This window comes from Emydura macquarii, unplaced genomic scaffold, assembly GCF_026122565.2.
Source record: "Emydura macquarii macquarii isolate MOO-44397 ecotype Brisbane River unplaced genomic scaffold, CSIRO-AGI_Emac_v2 contig_1451, whole genome shotgun sequence".
NCBI lineage: Eukaryota > Metazoa > Chordata > Testudines > Chelidae > Emydura > Emydura macquarii.
The window spans coordinates 23,052,442-23,069,568 of NW_027131588.1; the positions used below are offsets into that span (position 1 = coordinate 23,052,442).

The following is a 17,127-nucleotide window of genomic DNA, read 5'->3' on the forward strand; positions in this document are numbered from 1 at the left end:
CTCGCCCTGGCAGGATCACCCACACGCATGTGCATTAGCCTCTGGAGAGGGGAGTGAGCTAGGATAGGGCCCCACCTCCTGTGCAGGCAGAGCCATGCCCCCTCATGTCTCATCCTTCCTTCCTCCTCCTCCTTCCAGCCTGGCACCAGTGGCAGGAACTAGAGCAGAAGACTCAGCTAGTCAGAGGACACTTAGGTCCTCGTGCCCTCCGGGTAACCTCGTCATGTCGCTGCCCCCACCTCACCCCAGTTTGCAAACCAGCACTCCAGAGGGTGAGGAGCTCTCTGCTCCCATCTGTTGGAAAAACTGCAACTGAGGGGCAGACGCTGCTCTCCTTTACACTGCGAACTGGAGCTGCGTCAGCTATTCACCCAGAGCTCCAGAGGGCAAGAAGCTCTTTGTGGAGAGAGCGGTTATGGTGGATTATGATCCAGAGGGATCTCCACCAATCTCATGCGATTTGTATTCTTTACTGCACTGCAGGGAGGCATGAGTGGAAAACGTAACAGTCACATTTTGATTTGTTGGTGATGTGGGGCCTTGAGAAACTGTGACTCCCGTTAGCAGCTGGCTCTGGATGGGTTGTCTGGTTATGGTAAGTGCAACAGCCACTACGCAGTCTGCCTGGAGCCAGGCCGTGCGTAGCTGCTCTCCCCTAAGAGAGCCCTGGGAACACATGGTGACTCAGAGTCACAAGTCCTTCCCTGGTAGCCCCTTTGCTCTGGGAGAGCAGCTTCCTCCTCCCTGTGTGCGCCTAGCAGCTGCTGTGTGTGTGGAGCAGCAGTGGTGTCCTGCTGTGGGGGTGAGGCCAGAGCGGGGAGCTCCTCTACTGGAACGCAGGACCTGGGGCTCCAAGGAGAGCTGCTGGCTACAGCAAAGAGCCAGTTCTGGTTTCTGTTGGACTAGAGCTTGTGTAACCTTTTAATGTAGTGATTCGATACAAGCTCCATCAGGAATTAGTCTTCAGCAGAGCCAGTCTCTGGAGAATCTGGGCGGTTGTAGGCTGCCTGACTGGCTACATCGCCAGATTGGCTGGAGGAGTCAGAAGGCCGACCCGTAAGCCCAGCAGCAGCAGTTGTTCAGCAGCTGCTCAAAGCCTTTGTCCACAGCTATGATAGCTCCTGCAATTGCATGTTCCCAGCCCTGCTCCTGCCTTGCCTCTCTCCAGGTAACTCAGTCCCGAGCCTGGGTTCCAGCTGCTGACCCTTGGCTCTAACCATTGGACCTGGCCGCCCACATCCTGGCCACTGACACTTTCATAGCAAAGAGCAGCACACTCTGCCTAGTGAGTAGGAGGGGTGGGGCAGAGCCACGCTTCACCCATTCCCACCCTGTCTCCACCCACCTGCCTGCAGTGGGCAGAGTCAGGTGAACCACCCCTGCTCCCCCCCATGGCCAGACTCCTCCTCTGAGGAGGGGATGGATGGAGGGCCCTGCTCCCTGGGCAGCCCAGCACAGCTGAGAAGGGGTCATGAGCGATCTGGACCCAAGGGAGAAACTCAAGTAACAAGAGGAGATGGGGGAGAGGCGTAGCTGTCCCTCTGGTGTCACATTCCTCCCATGGCAGATGGTGTCCAACGCAGGACGAAGGCAGAGAAATCCCTGTGATTCCTGCGCTGCTGGGGAGAAGGGTCTTTTCCTTTATGCCATTAGATTTTTAATAAACCGTCTGTTCCCACCCCTGTCAGTGCAGTAACCTTTCCTTTTGTGAAACACAACCAGCATAATTGCCAAGGCCTCTGAGCCGCACAGGCTGTGCCATTCCCAGTCCTCTCTCAGCAGCCATGCACTGCCCGCAGTGTTTGCTAACAGTGCGGCTCTACAGCCCTTTCTTAACCAGCGAGCACAATGAAAACCACTCGGATTAAGGTCCGGTGACAAAAGGGCTTTGCTCAGGTTTCACGGACTCTTCCAAACCCTTAAAGTGGAGAATTCCTGCTTTGTTTCCATGTTATTTTGTGTGGAGCAGAAGGCAATAAACACCCCAGCTGGGAAACCAAACCCCGAAGGTGCCAGTGGGAACAATGACTGGAGCAAAAGTTGCCAACACACAGAAAGGTTGCGGTGAAGTGCAGCATGTCGAAAAGCAAGGGCTGCATTCATCCCTGGTACAACTCCTCCACAGTCAGTGATGTTGTACCACGGATGGGCGTGCCTCAGGCTCTCTCTTCAGTCCCCAGCCTAACGGCACATTGTGTGATCTCAGAGCTATGTACTGCATTTCTGACACCCTCGGGGAGCTGGGCTGCCTCACCCTAACGGATTGAAAGGGCCCATCTCACAGCTGCCTTCTGTGACCTCCCATGGCCTGCCAAAACAAATAACAAAACTTAGCTCTTCTGTAGCACTGTTCATCCATAGACCTCCAAGTGCTTTGCAAAGAAGGTCAGTCTCATCAGCCCTGTTTTACAGAGGGGGAAGGGAGGCACACAGAGGAGAAGTGACTTACCCAAGGTCACCCAACAAGCTATATCACTAGGACACACAGCCTCTTAAAGCTGCAGTTTTATTCAAGGAGACATACAGCAGTGCTCTGCCAAATGCAGAGTTCAGCGTGGGGTGGGGAGCCGTTAAAGACGTGCAACACCAGGATCTGTGGGGGCGAGTGGGGTTGGTGCTGGCAGTGGCAAAGCCCCTTTCTGCACACAGCATATGATAGTTAGAGATTCAGGATGAGACTGCAGCAATGGGAGAAGAGCCAGAGACTCCATAAAGTCTGGTAGGGACTTTGGAAATAGCAATCTTATTAAACTGGCAGGTGCCCAGATGCTATGGTGAGAGGTGGCAGTACAAAACCATATGACCGAATGTGAGGAGCCTATCATTCCCCTATAGCCCTGTGTAAATACTGCTCTGATGGTCCCATGAGTGCAAGGCTGTCGCTAACAATGGCGCTAAGTGGGCAAGTCATCCCAGCTGCCCTCCACACTGGCCAAGGGGACTGACCCCAAATGGATCAGAGCACTCACCGTAATAAGGAGCAGCAGAAGCCACTCTCCCCCATGCTCCAAGATGCACTGTGTTTCCCTCAAGCCTAATTGCCTTCCTTAACCTATGCAGAACTTTCTGCCCATGTGTTTAAGCTGAACTGTGATGTAATTAAGTGCCATGAGGTTTTGCTGAATCAGGCATATGAATGGAGTTGGGAAACTGAAGGAAAGCAGCATGAAGAGACTTGCTGAAAGGCTAGTTCTGAGAGGAGGGAGAAGTAAGGAAACAGGCATTGGAAGGCACTTGTGACTGAAGGGAAAATAAATGGCATGTGCAGTAGATGTGGTTTGGACTGAGGTGAAAGAGATAATAGCAAAATAAATGATAATGGGGAGCAGTCATAGACCTGCAGGGCAAGGTGATTAAAGCAAGTCAGGAAATGGTTATGCAGATAATGGAGAAGCCTTTCAAAGGTTACAACATGGCTCTGTAGGGTTTCAAAATCTCTAATGAGGACATAAATGAATAGCTAAGAAAGGGAGATCATTCCTTGAGGCAATACAGGGCTGTTCACAAAAAAATGTGGTACAGCAGCTAAGAAAATGTAGAAAAATATTGTATCTTAGCTGTGGGAAGCTAGCATGGTGAGCCAATGGTTACCTAGCCCCATGTTTTCCAACTAGCATGCTGTTAGGCGTGAACAGGTATGCCATGGAAAAAGGCACTTGTGAGGGAAAAAAATTCTCACATATTTTAATTAGTGTCAGAAGCAAATTGCATTTTGTTGTTCTTCAGGTGTACATGTGAGACAGATGTTACATCACGCTATACTCAGATGATCTTGGCGTTAGTATGGTATCATGTGGTAGCCGTGTTCTCTTACCAGCCATTAAGTTATAGTGGTGAATTTTTAACTGAAGACTCGAAAATGGACAAATATGTGAAGAAAAGAGATTCTGGCACCTCCATATCTACTTTCAGTGATGAAGCAGAACATGAACACAGGAAAGTCAAAGTGGTGAGCCGATGCCACTGTTAGTTATTTGCAGTTTGGATTTTCATTTACATGTGAACCATCTTGCCATCTTCCACTGTGTCTTGTGTGTAAGAAGAAATTCTCACACCATGCAATGGTGCCAAGTGAGTTAAAACGACACCTTACAAGCAAACATCCATCCACTGCCAACAAGGACAAATATTTTTACATGTGTTTGAAGGATCAGAATGAAAAATAAGTTCAAATTATGAAAGACTGTGTAACTGTTTCTGATAAAGTCCTGGAAGCAAGCTACTTGGTCACTGCACTTGTAGCGAAGGAAAAAAGCTGCATATAATTGCAGAGACATTAATTTTACCAGCATGTAAAGAAATCGTGAAGGTAATGTTAGGTGCAAATGCAGTCAATGAAACCACAAAAGTTCTCCTTTCAGATCACACAAAAAGTCACCAAATTGATGACGTCAGCTGACTTTGAGACTGTGTTCCAAGAAAAAAAAATCAAATCAAGAGGAAAAATTGCAGTGCAGCTTTATAAATCAACACATATCAGTGGACATGCTCAATTCTTGGCTAACGTCAGGTTCGTTGACAGAGGTAACATAAAAAACATTTTTATTTTACAAACAACTGCCAGGTTACATGACTGCAGCAGAAATCTTCAGGGTGACAGCCTACCTTGAGGAGGGAGAACTGCACTGGAAAAATTGTCTTAATGTTTGCACATTAAATGGCTGTCTCCACGACTGGCAAAATGAAGGGGTAAAACCCAGATTTGCTTGTGACCCACTGTTTTCTGCATTGTGAAGATCTTGTGGCCAAAACACTGGCAGAAGAACTTCCTTTAGTGTTCGATGAAGCAGTAGAGATGGCAAACTTAATAAGATCACAGTCCTTAAAATGTCGCCTTTTCTCACTGTTCCGTGAGGAAATGGGAACAGAACACCAGAGTTTACTTCTGCACGCAGAAATATGCAGGCTTTCCTGGGGAAAAGCTCTCTCACGTTTGTATGAACAGAGAGATGAGTTAAAAAGTTTTTAACTTTGGATTGCTGATCTAGCATGATGTGCAAAACTTGCCTCGCTGGCTGGTATATTCCACCACCTCAATGCACTGAACAGGCAAATGCCAGGTAGAAAGGAGAATCTTCTCTCCAGCAAGGACAAGCTGCATGGGTTTAGATCTAAGTTAGCCCTCTGGCATGAAAAAGTAGCAAAAGGCACAATAGAAATGTTCCCCCTGGCAAACTGGGGCAGATCCTACTGGCAGCATTTTGGTTATGTCATTTCTTGAGCACTTGGAAAGTCTGGAAGAAAAATTCAGCTAATTTTCCTTCAACCCATATAGAAGATTTCAACTGGATCCAAGATCCTTGGAGTTCCTCTGCAATGGAAAGTGCTAAGAATCTTACAGTAATGGCTCAAGAGCAACTTGCTGCATTAAGGGAGGATGGCATTTTTAAAATTAGTTTGGTGACATGCCTTTGGACTCGTTCTGGTTGAAGGTGGCAGATGAATACCCGGTAATCTCAGACCATGCTATCTCCATTTTCTTGCCATTTTCAGCAACGTACCTGGGTGAGTTAAGTTTTCAAGCCTGACTTACATCAAAAACAAACAGAAAACATCTGAGATGAGTGGAGCAAGAGCTCCGAGTTGCATTGCCAGCATTTCCTGCCAGGATTAAATCACTACGCACCCAAAGCAAGCTCAAGTTTCCCATTAAAAGTACTTTTTGTTTTAATAACGTTAGGGAGAGAGCTGCACAATTTTTCACTGAAGTAAGTGTGGTTTAGACTGGAAAAGGTTGGGAAACACGGACCTAATCAATACCTTGGCTCTGGTCTTCAATTGGTGTAACTTGGCAGAGTCCCATTGACTGCCATGGGGCTACATTGATTTATATCAGCTGAGGAGCTGACCTCCAGAGTCTCAGAGCCATTGAGCCCAATATTGAATTTATTTACACTTCACTCCACTTGATGTCAATGGAGGTCACTGCGAAATCAGGTCAGTTAACTGAGTCCTTGGCTGCACTCAGATTTGCACTGGTTTTGCATCGGTCAGTAATGGTATGACTACACTGTAGTCTCAGCCTTTGCTCCATACAGCTATGTCTGTGGGTGGGAGGAGGGGGATTCTTTTCCACAGACTTAGTCAACATAGTTATATAAATGTAAAGTGTAGACCAGGCCTTACCTAAACTACAATAAGCCACTTTGTACTGAATTAAAAGAGAGACAAGGTGGGTGAGGTAATATCTTTTATTGGACCAACTTTTGTTGGTGCAAGAGACAAGCTTTTGAGCTTAACACAGAGCCGTTCTTCAGGTCTGGGAAGGTACTCAGTGTCATGAGCCATAAATCCAGTGTCTTTACTGAGTCCATGATCTTTAATGTCTAGCAAAGTTATGAATTTATGTTCCCAGGCGTGTCTTCTGAAGGTGTTGTGTAGCATTCCTTTGTGGATGAGAACTGATAGGTCACATATGGGGTGACCATTTTGTAAGAAGTGTTCACTCACAGGTGATATGGTGTTTTTGTCTTATCGTTTTTCTGTGAGTTCATTCAGGAGCATAGTGATTGTCTCGTTACCCAGATGTGAGCATCACTGCTGCAAAACTCTACCTGTTAAGGTGTGTATCCCAGCTTTACTTCTTGGAGCAGTGGCTGTTAGGCACTGGATGCGGTACACCACATGATGGGATAGGCATGGATCTTTAAAGGTGTAAAGGTGAGGGGAGGATTGATAATTGTAACCGTGGAGATATGTCTTCAGGCTTTGCATCTGTTGTTCTGGCTGGATCTCTACCACTTTGATTTGGTGTATCCTTCGGGTCTGTGAGGAGCTTGCTGGTAAGGCTGGGGGGTTGTTTGAAGGCCAGAAGAGGGGGTTCAGGAAAGATTTTTCAGGATGTGGTCTCCATCAAGTATGGGCTGTAAATGTGTAATGATACCCAGTATGTGATACCAATGTGGGGTGGTAGGTGACAACTAGTCATATGTGGTCAGTGGAGTGGTTTTTTTCTGTGTTGAAGCAGGTTTCTTCAGGGCATTTGGGTGACCCATTCCATGATTTAATCGACTTCTCTGGTGGAGTGTGAAGGTGCTGTTAAGTGTGTTAAGGTGTGTATCCCTAACCTTCTCTTCTGAGCATATTCTATGGTATCTGATGGCCTGGCTGTAGATAACAGATTTCATGCTTTGTTTGACGGGTTACGGGATCTGTGAAGAAAGTGTAGTAATCGAGGGGTTTCGTGTATATGGTCATTTGTAGGGTACCATTGTTGAAGTTGATTGTGGTGTCCAGGAAGTTGATGCTGGTATGGGAGTGTTCTAGAGAGAGTTTGATGGATGGGTGGTGGTTGTTGAAGTTGTGTTTAGGTTTTCCATCCACAGAAAGAAAATATTACCCATGTATCTCAGTATATCACTGGTTTCATGGTACACTTGTCCAGAATTAAGAGTCCACATAGGAGTTTGAACCAGTTTAACTATATTTGTTTAGATTCACACCTTATGCCAGTGCAGCTTTCCCATGTAGAGAAGTCCTAACTGACTTGAACTTAACTGAAAAAAGAGTGGTTCAACCTGACTTAAAAATTTGGTTAAACCTGGTTAAACCTTGTTTAACTGGAAATGCAATACCTGAATTGTTAATCATAATCTCTCTAGGCTTTTGGAAACCTAGGTCATTCTGAGCTAATGTCAAAAATAGACTAAAAAAACAATTGTTGTTTCCATCTGTGTTTACAAATTAAGCAGAGAGGTACATAAGAATTTAACTTTCATTAATGCTAATGAGTATGCAGATATACACATTGAGGGGGCAAGGGTTTAACACTAGACTTGCAGAAGCATAAAATGAGGAATGAGAAGGTGTGGGTATCTTTTAGAAGGAAGAAATGGGAGCAGAGACTTCTTTATAGAGTGATGGGCACTTGTGAGCAGTCTTATCAACGCTTGCAATTTTATTGTGAGTCTCATGACACTTGATGTTTGAGAATGCTTGAGGTTGGAAATACTGTGTAATTTCAGTTTCGATCAGCATCTCAAAGTGCGGATATTTAATCAAGTTTATCCAAACTTACCTGAACATCTTTGATTTGCAAGTCAGACTGGAAATCCTGTGAGATAGGTTCTCTCAGGAGACTGCCTGATTTAAACCAGATCTGAAATTCTGCCATAAAATCTTTTCTTGGTATTTCTGTCTTCATTGCTGTTGAAAGCATGAAGGGAATTGAAGGAAAAGACCTATTAATAAGCCAGTCCTTCCCCCTTCCAAAGGGCTGGTCACTGCAGTCTATTTTCTAGGGCTGTGCTCAATCCACTTTTAAATGTTGTAGTAAAATGTGAAAATGGAACAGTAGAAAAAGTTAAGCAAACTTTTTTCAAACTTCAAAAATAGTTCAACTTTGGGTTGTCTGTCATTTGATCTGAATCAGTTTTTGCCCGTCCCTAATCATAAGCTCATTAGTATTTAAAATTGAGAAGGTGCTATGAATAGAAAATACACATCCAAGTGTGCTAAAAGAAGTGGGAGTAGAAAGTGGAGCAGCTTAAAGAGCAATTGTTGCAAGCTCCCACAGCTCAGAAGAGATCCTTGGAAACTTAAAAGCAGCCAATGTTACACTTTTTTTTTTTAAATGACCTCGAGGACCCACCTGGAAAACTACAGTCCACTTAGCCAGTCAAAAAGAATGTTAAAAGTGCAAATAGGCAAACATGGGAAAAAAGCAGCATTTAATTAATAATAAAGCACATGGTTTCATGGGAAGGAGGTTGTGCCCTACTAGTGCTTGGAATCCTTACAGCTGTCACTACCATGGTAAAAGACAGAGATTCAGTGTGAATCATGAAACCCTCAGATTTTCTGAGAGCTTTCAACATTTTGTACTAGGAGAATAATGTCAAAGGTGGGACACAACAGGGCTAAATGCCAAAATTTGCAAATGGCTGTAAAAATTATACTAAAGGGAAAGTAACAGAGGCTAGCCGAACAGGAGTCTTTTTCAAGCTGGACTGACATTTTCATGGCTGACATTCCAGTTTATGTCGAAATCCTTACAATCAATTCCCCTCTGATAATGGAAACCCCAGCAACATGTGGCAAGCACCGCTTTGGGGGACACAAACCAGCTCTGAATTATAACCAAGGGAAAGGTGTAAAAGAATAAGGCTGAGAAGAGAAAAGATCTCTGCTAATGCACATGTTGCTATAGTTCAGGCAAGGACAGTGTCACTCACCGGGCAATGTGCAGCTGACAGTAAAGAACACAAAGAGGATGATGGTTTGGTGAACTCAGTGCCTAACTATGGTATAAATCAAATTAGTGGAGGTAGTGCTGCACAGTCAAAAGCTCCCGTTACCTGTCTCTTTGTGCTCTGGAAGCTCACACCTGCCCCCTTTCATGGGTGTCCAAGCCTATAAGGCTCATAAAATCAGCAGAGAGCTTCACCCTGATTAAGTGACTCTGGTAGGCAAGTGGAGGGGAAGGGATGCAGCCGCTATACCACACTGGACCTGCCTCCTGACCCTAGGCTGGGAGCATGGGTTTAACACATTGGACCCAGCTAGGGCCTTTCTGTGGGTGGTATGAACAGCAGCCTTGCTGCTTTGACAGCTAACTGACTGTGTCTGTCTGGGACGCCCCACCTCAGTGGGGAGGAGCTCCCTCAATCTGGGTAGCAATAGCTTTGTTTTCCCTTGGTAAAAGAGCCAGGATGGCCCCCTTCCCGTGATATCTGAGCACCTCCTCGTCTCACAACAGGGCAGTGCTGTTATCCCAATTGGACAGATGGGAAACTGAAGCACAGAGAGAGTCAGGGTCAGATTTTTAAAGCTATTTAGGCACCTAAGGGAATTAAGCACCTAAATGCCTTCAGAATTTGTCCCTAAAGGACTTGCCCAAGGTCTCACACAAGAGCAAGGAATAAAACCCGAGCTTCCAGCTCTCACCCTAGCCTCTAGGCTCCCTTTCCGCTCAGAAAATGAGCTTGTTCTCAGGACAAACCAAACTCCTCTTTTAGTGCAAATCTCTGTTCTTAAAGCTTGCCATGAATACTAAGGGAAATTCAGTCAAATGCAGGCACCATCAGATATTGCACAGGCTGTATCATTGCATGCATGCAGCACCCAGCAAACACATCCTGGTAGCAAGTCAATCTGATGGCCGACTGCCCTAATGGTCAGGCAGTGTCTGCACAGTTCTCTTCAGCTTGCTTGTTCTAGAGGGGCCCTGCCAAGTCATATACAGCTGGCCTCTCCCTTCTGCGTGTCCCTTCTTCTATCCTGGGGAGAAGGGAGGAGGAAAAGGGAAGGGGGACCTGGGCCCTCCCCCTCCACTAGCTCCCAACCCAGCGCCCTAAAGTGGTCTTGCGGTGTCCAGACTGCTCATTGGTCCACCCCAAGTTACACTCCTCCTGTGTTGCTTCCTGCCAAGCAGTGGCCTTACCAAGGCTGAAGTGACTCTTCCCACAACTCCAGGCCTCAGCCTCACTCCCTGGTGCAGCCTGCACCTCCGTCTCCCCGCCCCTGGGCTACCAGTGCCACTTTAAACCAACCCTCCACCTGGCGCTTGCCCTGCCACAGCTGAGAGATGGGGTCTCCCTGGCCCAGCACTGCCCCATGCCTTGCTCTGGTTTGGCATGGGGTCTGTAAACCCATCATAATCCCCAAACAGCTATGTGCTGCTGCAGTTACATATCAGCACTGCAACGGGCCTTGCTTCTGTAACAAAAGAGATACAGGGCCGTGGCAATGGCAGTGAACTCAGGCAGGCCCAGTGTAGCTGGTGTTGGTATCTTTAGCTTTCTTTGTTCTTACTGGGCCATGTCCTCAGCTGGTGGGACTTGACCTAGTTCCATTGACTTCAATGGAGTGACTCTGATTACACCAGGTGAGGACTCCTGGCCCTCTGTGTTTGCAAATGGAGTCAGATATAGCATCCTGCATAAGCGAAGGCAAGAACATCTAATTGCACGTTGTCACTTTTCGTTTGGTTTGCAGGAGAACCTTGTTTAAGCTTGTTCTGGCCTTTTAATAATAGGAGATTCGCCTCCCACCCCCATTGTCACCGTTCTTTACCTCTGTTTGAAATTCCTCTTTCACGGGTGAATCTTGCTATGCAGGGTCGCAGGCTATGAAGAAGAGGAGGATCGGATGTCTATCCTGGAAGCCCTCCCATTCCCTTCAATGAGAAACCAGGTGTCAGGGACTTGAAGGAAGGGTTGGATCCAAAGTCCACTGAAGTCAGTAACAATGGTTCCATTGACTTCAATAGGCTTTGGATCAAACGCTATGTTCTTGCAGGTCAGGGCCATATTATTTTTAAATGGAAGCCAAGAGTCTCCTCCACAAGGCCCAGTGGTCAACTCTGCTAACCATGGGCTCACATGAGCCCCTCCAATTCATAAGCAATCAGTCTCTGGGTTTACCAAGATTTCCGCTGAAATCCAACTTCCTGTACAGGCAGGACAGAAAAAAGACAGACAGAAAGGTATCTTAGCTCTCCATTTCAGCTGGAATTTGTCTTGAGGTTTGTTTTTTTTGGGGGGGAGGAAGGGGGGAGTATCAGGGGAGGGCTAAGCTTAGTGCCAGCCAAAGATGTAGCATCTCAGGATGAGTCGCTGTCAAAAGCAGTGAATTTTTAAGCAACTACTGGAAAAAAAAATGATCTCAGATTCCACTTTGCACTTGCAGTTCCGCAGGGAGTGATAAATTCATTAACCTTCGATAGCACCCAGACGTTTCTGCAATTAGAAACATAGCCAGCACCTTGAGAAAGCACCTTGATGTAGAAATGATCTAACTGTGTTTACTACATTCACAATCACATTCAGCCATAATCAGTAGACGAGGGACTGGCAACTTACACATTTCTATCTCCCCATTTGGCAAGGGGGTGTGGCCTCCCCCTGAGACAGACAGGGAGGGCACCCTACCTGCCGCCTGGTGGGCGGAACCAGAACAGCCACACTCGCCACATCCGAAGCAGGGCAGAGGGGACAGGAAGTATAAAGGGAGAGCCCAGCAGTTCAGCTGGGCTAGAGCTGCCGAAGGAGAAGGATGCCTCACCACCACCGCTGGAGCAGGAGCACTACAGCATCAAGAGCGAGGAGGAGCTGCTGGAGCTGCTGCTAGTTGTCTACCTGGAGGAGACCAATGATGACCCCGAAAGCCCTGTATCTTATGAAGCCGTAGGAAGTAGCCCAGGGAAAGCAGACAATAGTCTGTGTTGTGGCCTGATGTGCGAGCAGCATGCTTCGGATGGGACCCCGCCGACCCAGTGGCAGAATCATCCCCCACTGCTAGGGCCCTGGGTTGGGACACAGTGGAGTCAAGAGGGCCTGCGTCCCCCTCCCCCCTCCTGCTCCTCCCCTGGGGTGGCAGCTACCCCACTGTAGGTCAGTAGGCCTGCTTGCTCACCCCTCCCTGCCTGAGGGCCAGGGGCAATAGACTGGGCCCCAAGGCAGCTAATTCCCCATTTTTGAGCCTGTCGCTTTTGGTGCAATAGCGAGGGGGTATTGGCTCCCACCCAGATGGGCAGAGAGGGGTGGCCCTGACATCCTACACCCCAGAACACTATGTTTCTGCTAGAAACCTTTCTCAAAGAGCTGCCAGGAGCTTTCTCAGCTGAGGGGAGGTGTTTACCAGTCATTTTCGTTTGCATTAAAGAGCAACCAACAGACATGCCTTTGTTTTAAATGATGACACAATGGACCAAATTCACTCCTTGTGGTCTCACTGGAACTATGCATTCTGACACTGTAGCTGAATTTGGACCAAGGTGCCTAATTAATTACAATTAAACCTAATTTCAGGCAGCAACATTCTCCATGTCAGACACACTTACATTTGTCTTTCCCATCTAATACAATGCAGCCACTCTGAAGAGCTGGCAAACACATGCACAAATACAGAGCATTTCTGCAATAGCATCTTTACTAAGGAAACAAAAGAAAAGGCTTATCTTCCTCTGGACGAAATTCTGAGCAGCACTATGACAGTGAGACTGTTTCCAAACCTAATGTAGGCTGGATGTTAATGCTGCATTAAATATCTGAAAGATAGGAAAGAAATGAACGTACAGGTCAAATTAGTTATAGTGTTGTGGCTGACTCAGCACTATCACCAGGTCTCATGATTTACTTGTCTCTCTTCCTCTGCTTCCAGACACGTCTGCTCTAAGACAAAAAGGCTTCAGGAAACACGAGGTTGATTATTTGAGTTAATAGCATGTTCTTATGTCCTCTGGCAATAGCATATGAATGTCCCAGTCATACAATTTTTTTCTATCTGTTCTGATATCAGCAAAATCCACCGAGCCTCATGCTCTATAAACAGCATGTAATAGTGTTAGGACAACAGTAAAGGTAGTTACAGAATAGATACTGATTCAGCAGTCCATCCCTAGTCAGCAAAGCAAATAATTTATTTTAGGCACATGCTTTCCAATGGGACTTAAGCAAATGCTTAAAGTTAAGCTCGTGCTGAAGGGCTTTGTTGAATAGGAATGGATTTAAGCATGTGCATAAATGCTTTGTTGAATGGGGGTCTGGATGAATCATTTGGAAGGGATAATCTATCCAATGAATGTCATCTCTTCTTCTGTTCACAAATTATCTGCAAATACCTTCCAGTTTTCTCAGATTTACTGATTATTCAGTAAATAACTAATTTTGATGAATAGTTCTTTGGTCTGTAATTTGTCTGAGAGGGGATCATTGGAATTCAAGCTCTGTTGGCCAGTTTTGATTGGCTATTTAGGTCACATGCAATATTTTTTCCCTGAGTGTAACTCTAAAGCTCAGGATTCACCTTTCAAAACTCAACGTTCTCTTTCCACAAGTCACCAACATTTCCTTAAAATTCGCTGTTTCCTTGAATGATCCCGGCAGTAAAATTGTCAGCTAGCTATTTGTGGAAAGCGACTTCAAAAGGGCTATAAATAGAGTTAAAGTGAATTTGTTTCAACCTACATTAGAATATTTATTTTTAAAAATTGTTTTGCAATATCCACGCAGCCTTACTTACGTCATGCTTTGGATTTAATTTTTAGACTAGTGTAAATGGCATTTGGTGCTCAACTCTTATTAATAACAGGGAGCTGTTCTCCTAATTCCCCAAGGTACACTGAAGGTGGAGGTATATTACTGGGGCCCAGATCAGGACCATATGTTGCTGGAAATCCCTGGAGTTTCTGCAATGAAAGAGAATCTCATTGGGCCAGATTCTCAGGTGGTGCATAGCTCCATTGGTGGTGCATAGCTTCAGTGACCTACTGTCATGATAATGATGCTATGGCATTTCCATATTATTAAGGTTATTTTAAACCCAGGGTTTTTCCAACACATTTTTTAAAAAAGGAGGGGAAGGAGCTGAAATTTCTTGTGGTTTCTTAGCTGAGAGAGAGAGAGTTTTAAAATATAATACAAATCTATTCAGCTTTTATCCGAATGTGACTAAAGGCATTCTTCACCTGATATTTTTCAGTTGCTTTTTTTTTTAAACTCAGATAACTCAAAAGCTGCTTTCTTTAAAAACTTTCAGAGTGGCATGTAAGACATCTCCTCCCGAATGGAAAAGATATCTTTTTCCTGTGTTGAAGAAATTTGGTCTTGAAATAAAGATCTAGCTGTTTACAAGGAGAGCACTGAGCATGTGCAGGATACTCCACCCACATTCACAGACATGGAGGTAAGGAGTCATTTATATGCATCACACAGCAAGTTGTTACGTCTTCAACACAGTTAGTATTTTTTACACCATTGGGCACTCTAGTTTTTCACCCTTTTAACATAAAGCCTGTGGTATAATAAAAAAGAACTGCAGCAGTGTATGGGGACACACAGTGGTACAAGTGCTAGAAAGATTGACTAGGAGTCACAACACCTGGGACCTCTTCCTACCTTTCTCGCTTTCTGGTTTTTGACAAAAACAGAAATTTCTGTTTCGTCCAAAAAAAAAGTTGATGAAAATTTTTACACCGGACTTATGAATTACCCTGGGCAAGTCACTTTCCCTCCCTGGGCCTCTTTTTCCCCATTCCCTGCTCAACCTTCTTTCTGAACTCCAGCTTAGCAAAGCTTTTTGTCTGTCAGTGGTCCTCAGCCCGCAGCCCGATCAGCACACAGCTGCAGCCCATGTGACATCCTCAGCGCCATAGAGCTAGTATATATATTGTGTGGATGCAGCCCACATAACACATAGAGAGTTGCATATGAGGCCCACAATGGTAAATAGGTTGAGAACCACTGGTCTACATCCTAAGGTTGGTTGGAGAAGAGCCCTAGGCTCTGCAGAAAGAGGAGATCTGCAAGAGAGGAACTCCAATCCAGCAGCTGTTTGCTGGCCCAGAAGAACTTGAGGGGGGAACGCCTTTGTTTGCTAACTACAAAATTCCCTGCTAGCCACAATACTGTTATTTGGATGGCTGAGGTTAACACTTTTGAATGCAGTCACAACATCCCCTGGCAATGAGTTCCACAGGTTGATTGTGCATTGTGTGAAGAAGTACTTCCTTCTGTTTATTTTAAACCTGCTTCCTACTAATTTCATTGAGTGACCTCTGGTTCTTTTGTTATGTGAAGGGGTAAATAACACTTCCCTGTTCACTTTCTCCAAACCATTCATGATTTTATAGACCTCTATTATATCCCACCTTAGTCATCTCTTTTCCAAGCTGAAAAGTCCCAGTCTTTTTAATCTCTCCTCAGATGGAAACTATTCCATATTGCTAATTATTTTTGTTGTCCTTCTCTGTACCTTTTCCAATTTGAATATATTTTGAGATCGGGTGACCAGAACTGCACTCAGTATTGAAGGTGTGGGCGTACCATGGATTTATATAGTGGCATTATGGTATTTTCTATTTTAATATTTATCCCTTTCCTAATGGTTCCTAACATTCTGTTAGCTTTTTTGACTGCTGCTTCACATTCAGCAGGTGTTTTCAGAGACCTGTTCAGAATGTTTCCAAGAGCTCTTTCTTGAGTGGTAACAGCTAAGTTAGACCCAATCATTTTGTATGTGTAGTCAGGATTGTTTTCCAATGTGCATGACTTTGTATTATCAACATTGAATTCCATCTGCCATTTTGTTGCCCAGACACCCAGTCTAGTGGGATCCCTTTGTAACTCTTCAGAGTCTGCTTTGGAATTTATGTCTTCAGTAATTTTGTATCATCTGCAGATTGTGACACCTCACTGTTCTTCCCGTTTTCCTGACCATTTATGAATATGTTGATCAGAACAGGTTCCAGTACAGATCCATGGGGGACCTCACTATTTACCTCTCTCCATTGTGAAAACAGAGGCATTTATTCCTACCCTTTGTTTCCTATCTTTTTACCAGTTATTGATCCAGAAGACGACCTTCCCTCTTATCCCATGACCGTTTACTTTGCTTAAGAGCCTTTGGTGTGGGATGTTGTCAAAGGGTTTCTGATTATCCTTGTCCACATGCTTGTTAACCCCCTCAAAGAATTCTAGTAGATTGATGAGGAGTGATTTCCCTTTACAAGAATCATGTCGACTCTTCCCCAACAAATCATATTCATCTATGTGTCTGATAATTCTGTTCTTTACTATAGTTTAACCAATTTGCTTGGTACTGAAGTTAGGTTTACCAGCCTGTAATTCCCAGGATCACCTCTGGAGTCTTTTTAACAAATTGGTGTCACATTAGCTACCCTCCAGTTATCTGCTACAGAGACTGATTTAAGCAATAGGCTACATACCACTTTCATTATGATTAAACAGAGCACCTTCTGTGTTCAGAGCATAGATTAAAACATGGTTCCTGCTGAAGAGTGAACAATACAATTCATATTCCTGACACAGGGCCTGATCCAATGCCTAGGGAAGTCGATGGAAAGACTCCCATAAACTTCAGTGGGTTTTGGATCAGGTCCAGTACTGCTCCGGAAGCTTCATGAATTTGTGCTGAAAATGTGTTATTCATTATTCACCATTCACTAATCTACATTTTAATCAGGGAACAGAAAATATCCCATGTGGTCAGTCACACATAGGAAGAGGCAATAATGAAAGCAAACAGTTTGCACACTGAAAGTTCACCAGCCTGAAAAGTCTGTGCTGAACTATTTGGCCAGTCCTTAGCAATACTGAATACATTCACAGAAATCAGAAGAGCTTAGAGAATCATTCATGAGCCCAAAATCATGCCTAAATTCATCAC

The 17,127-nt window shown here is 45.1% G+C and overlaps 1 long non-coding RNA gene across 1 annotated transcript in view; it reads left to right on the forward strand.

The window, feature by feature from the left end:
- LOC137156587 (uncharacterized) overlaps positions 1-14,612 on the forward strand; it is a 55,214-nt gene extending 40,602 nt beyond the window's left edge. Inside the window, exon 3 of the long non-coding RNA XR_010920831.1 lies at positions 14,479-14,612. This is a non-coding gene — a long non-coding RNA (uncharacterized lncRNA). The remainder of the gene's footprint in view (positions 1-14,478) is intronic.
- Positions 14,613-17,127: the final 2,515 nt, after the last annotated feature.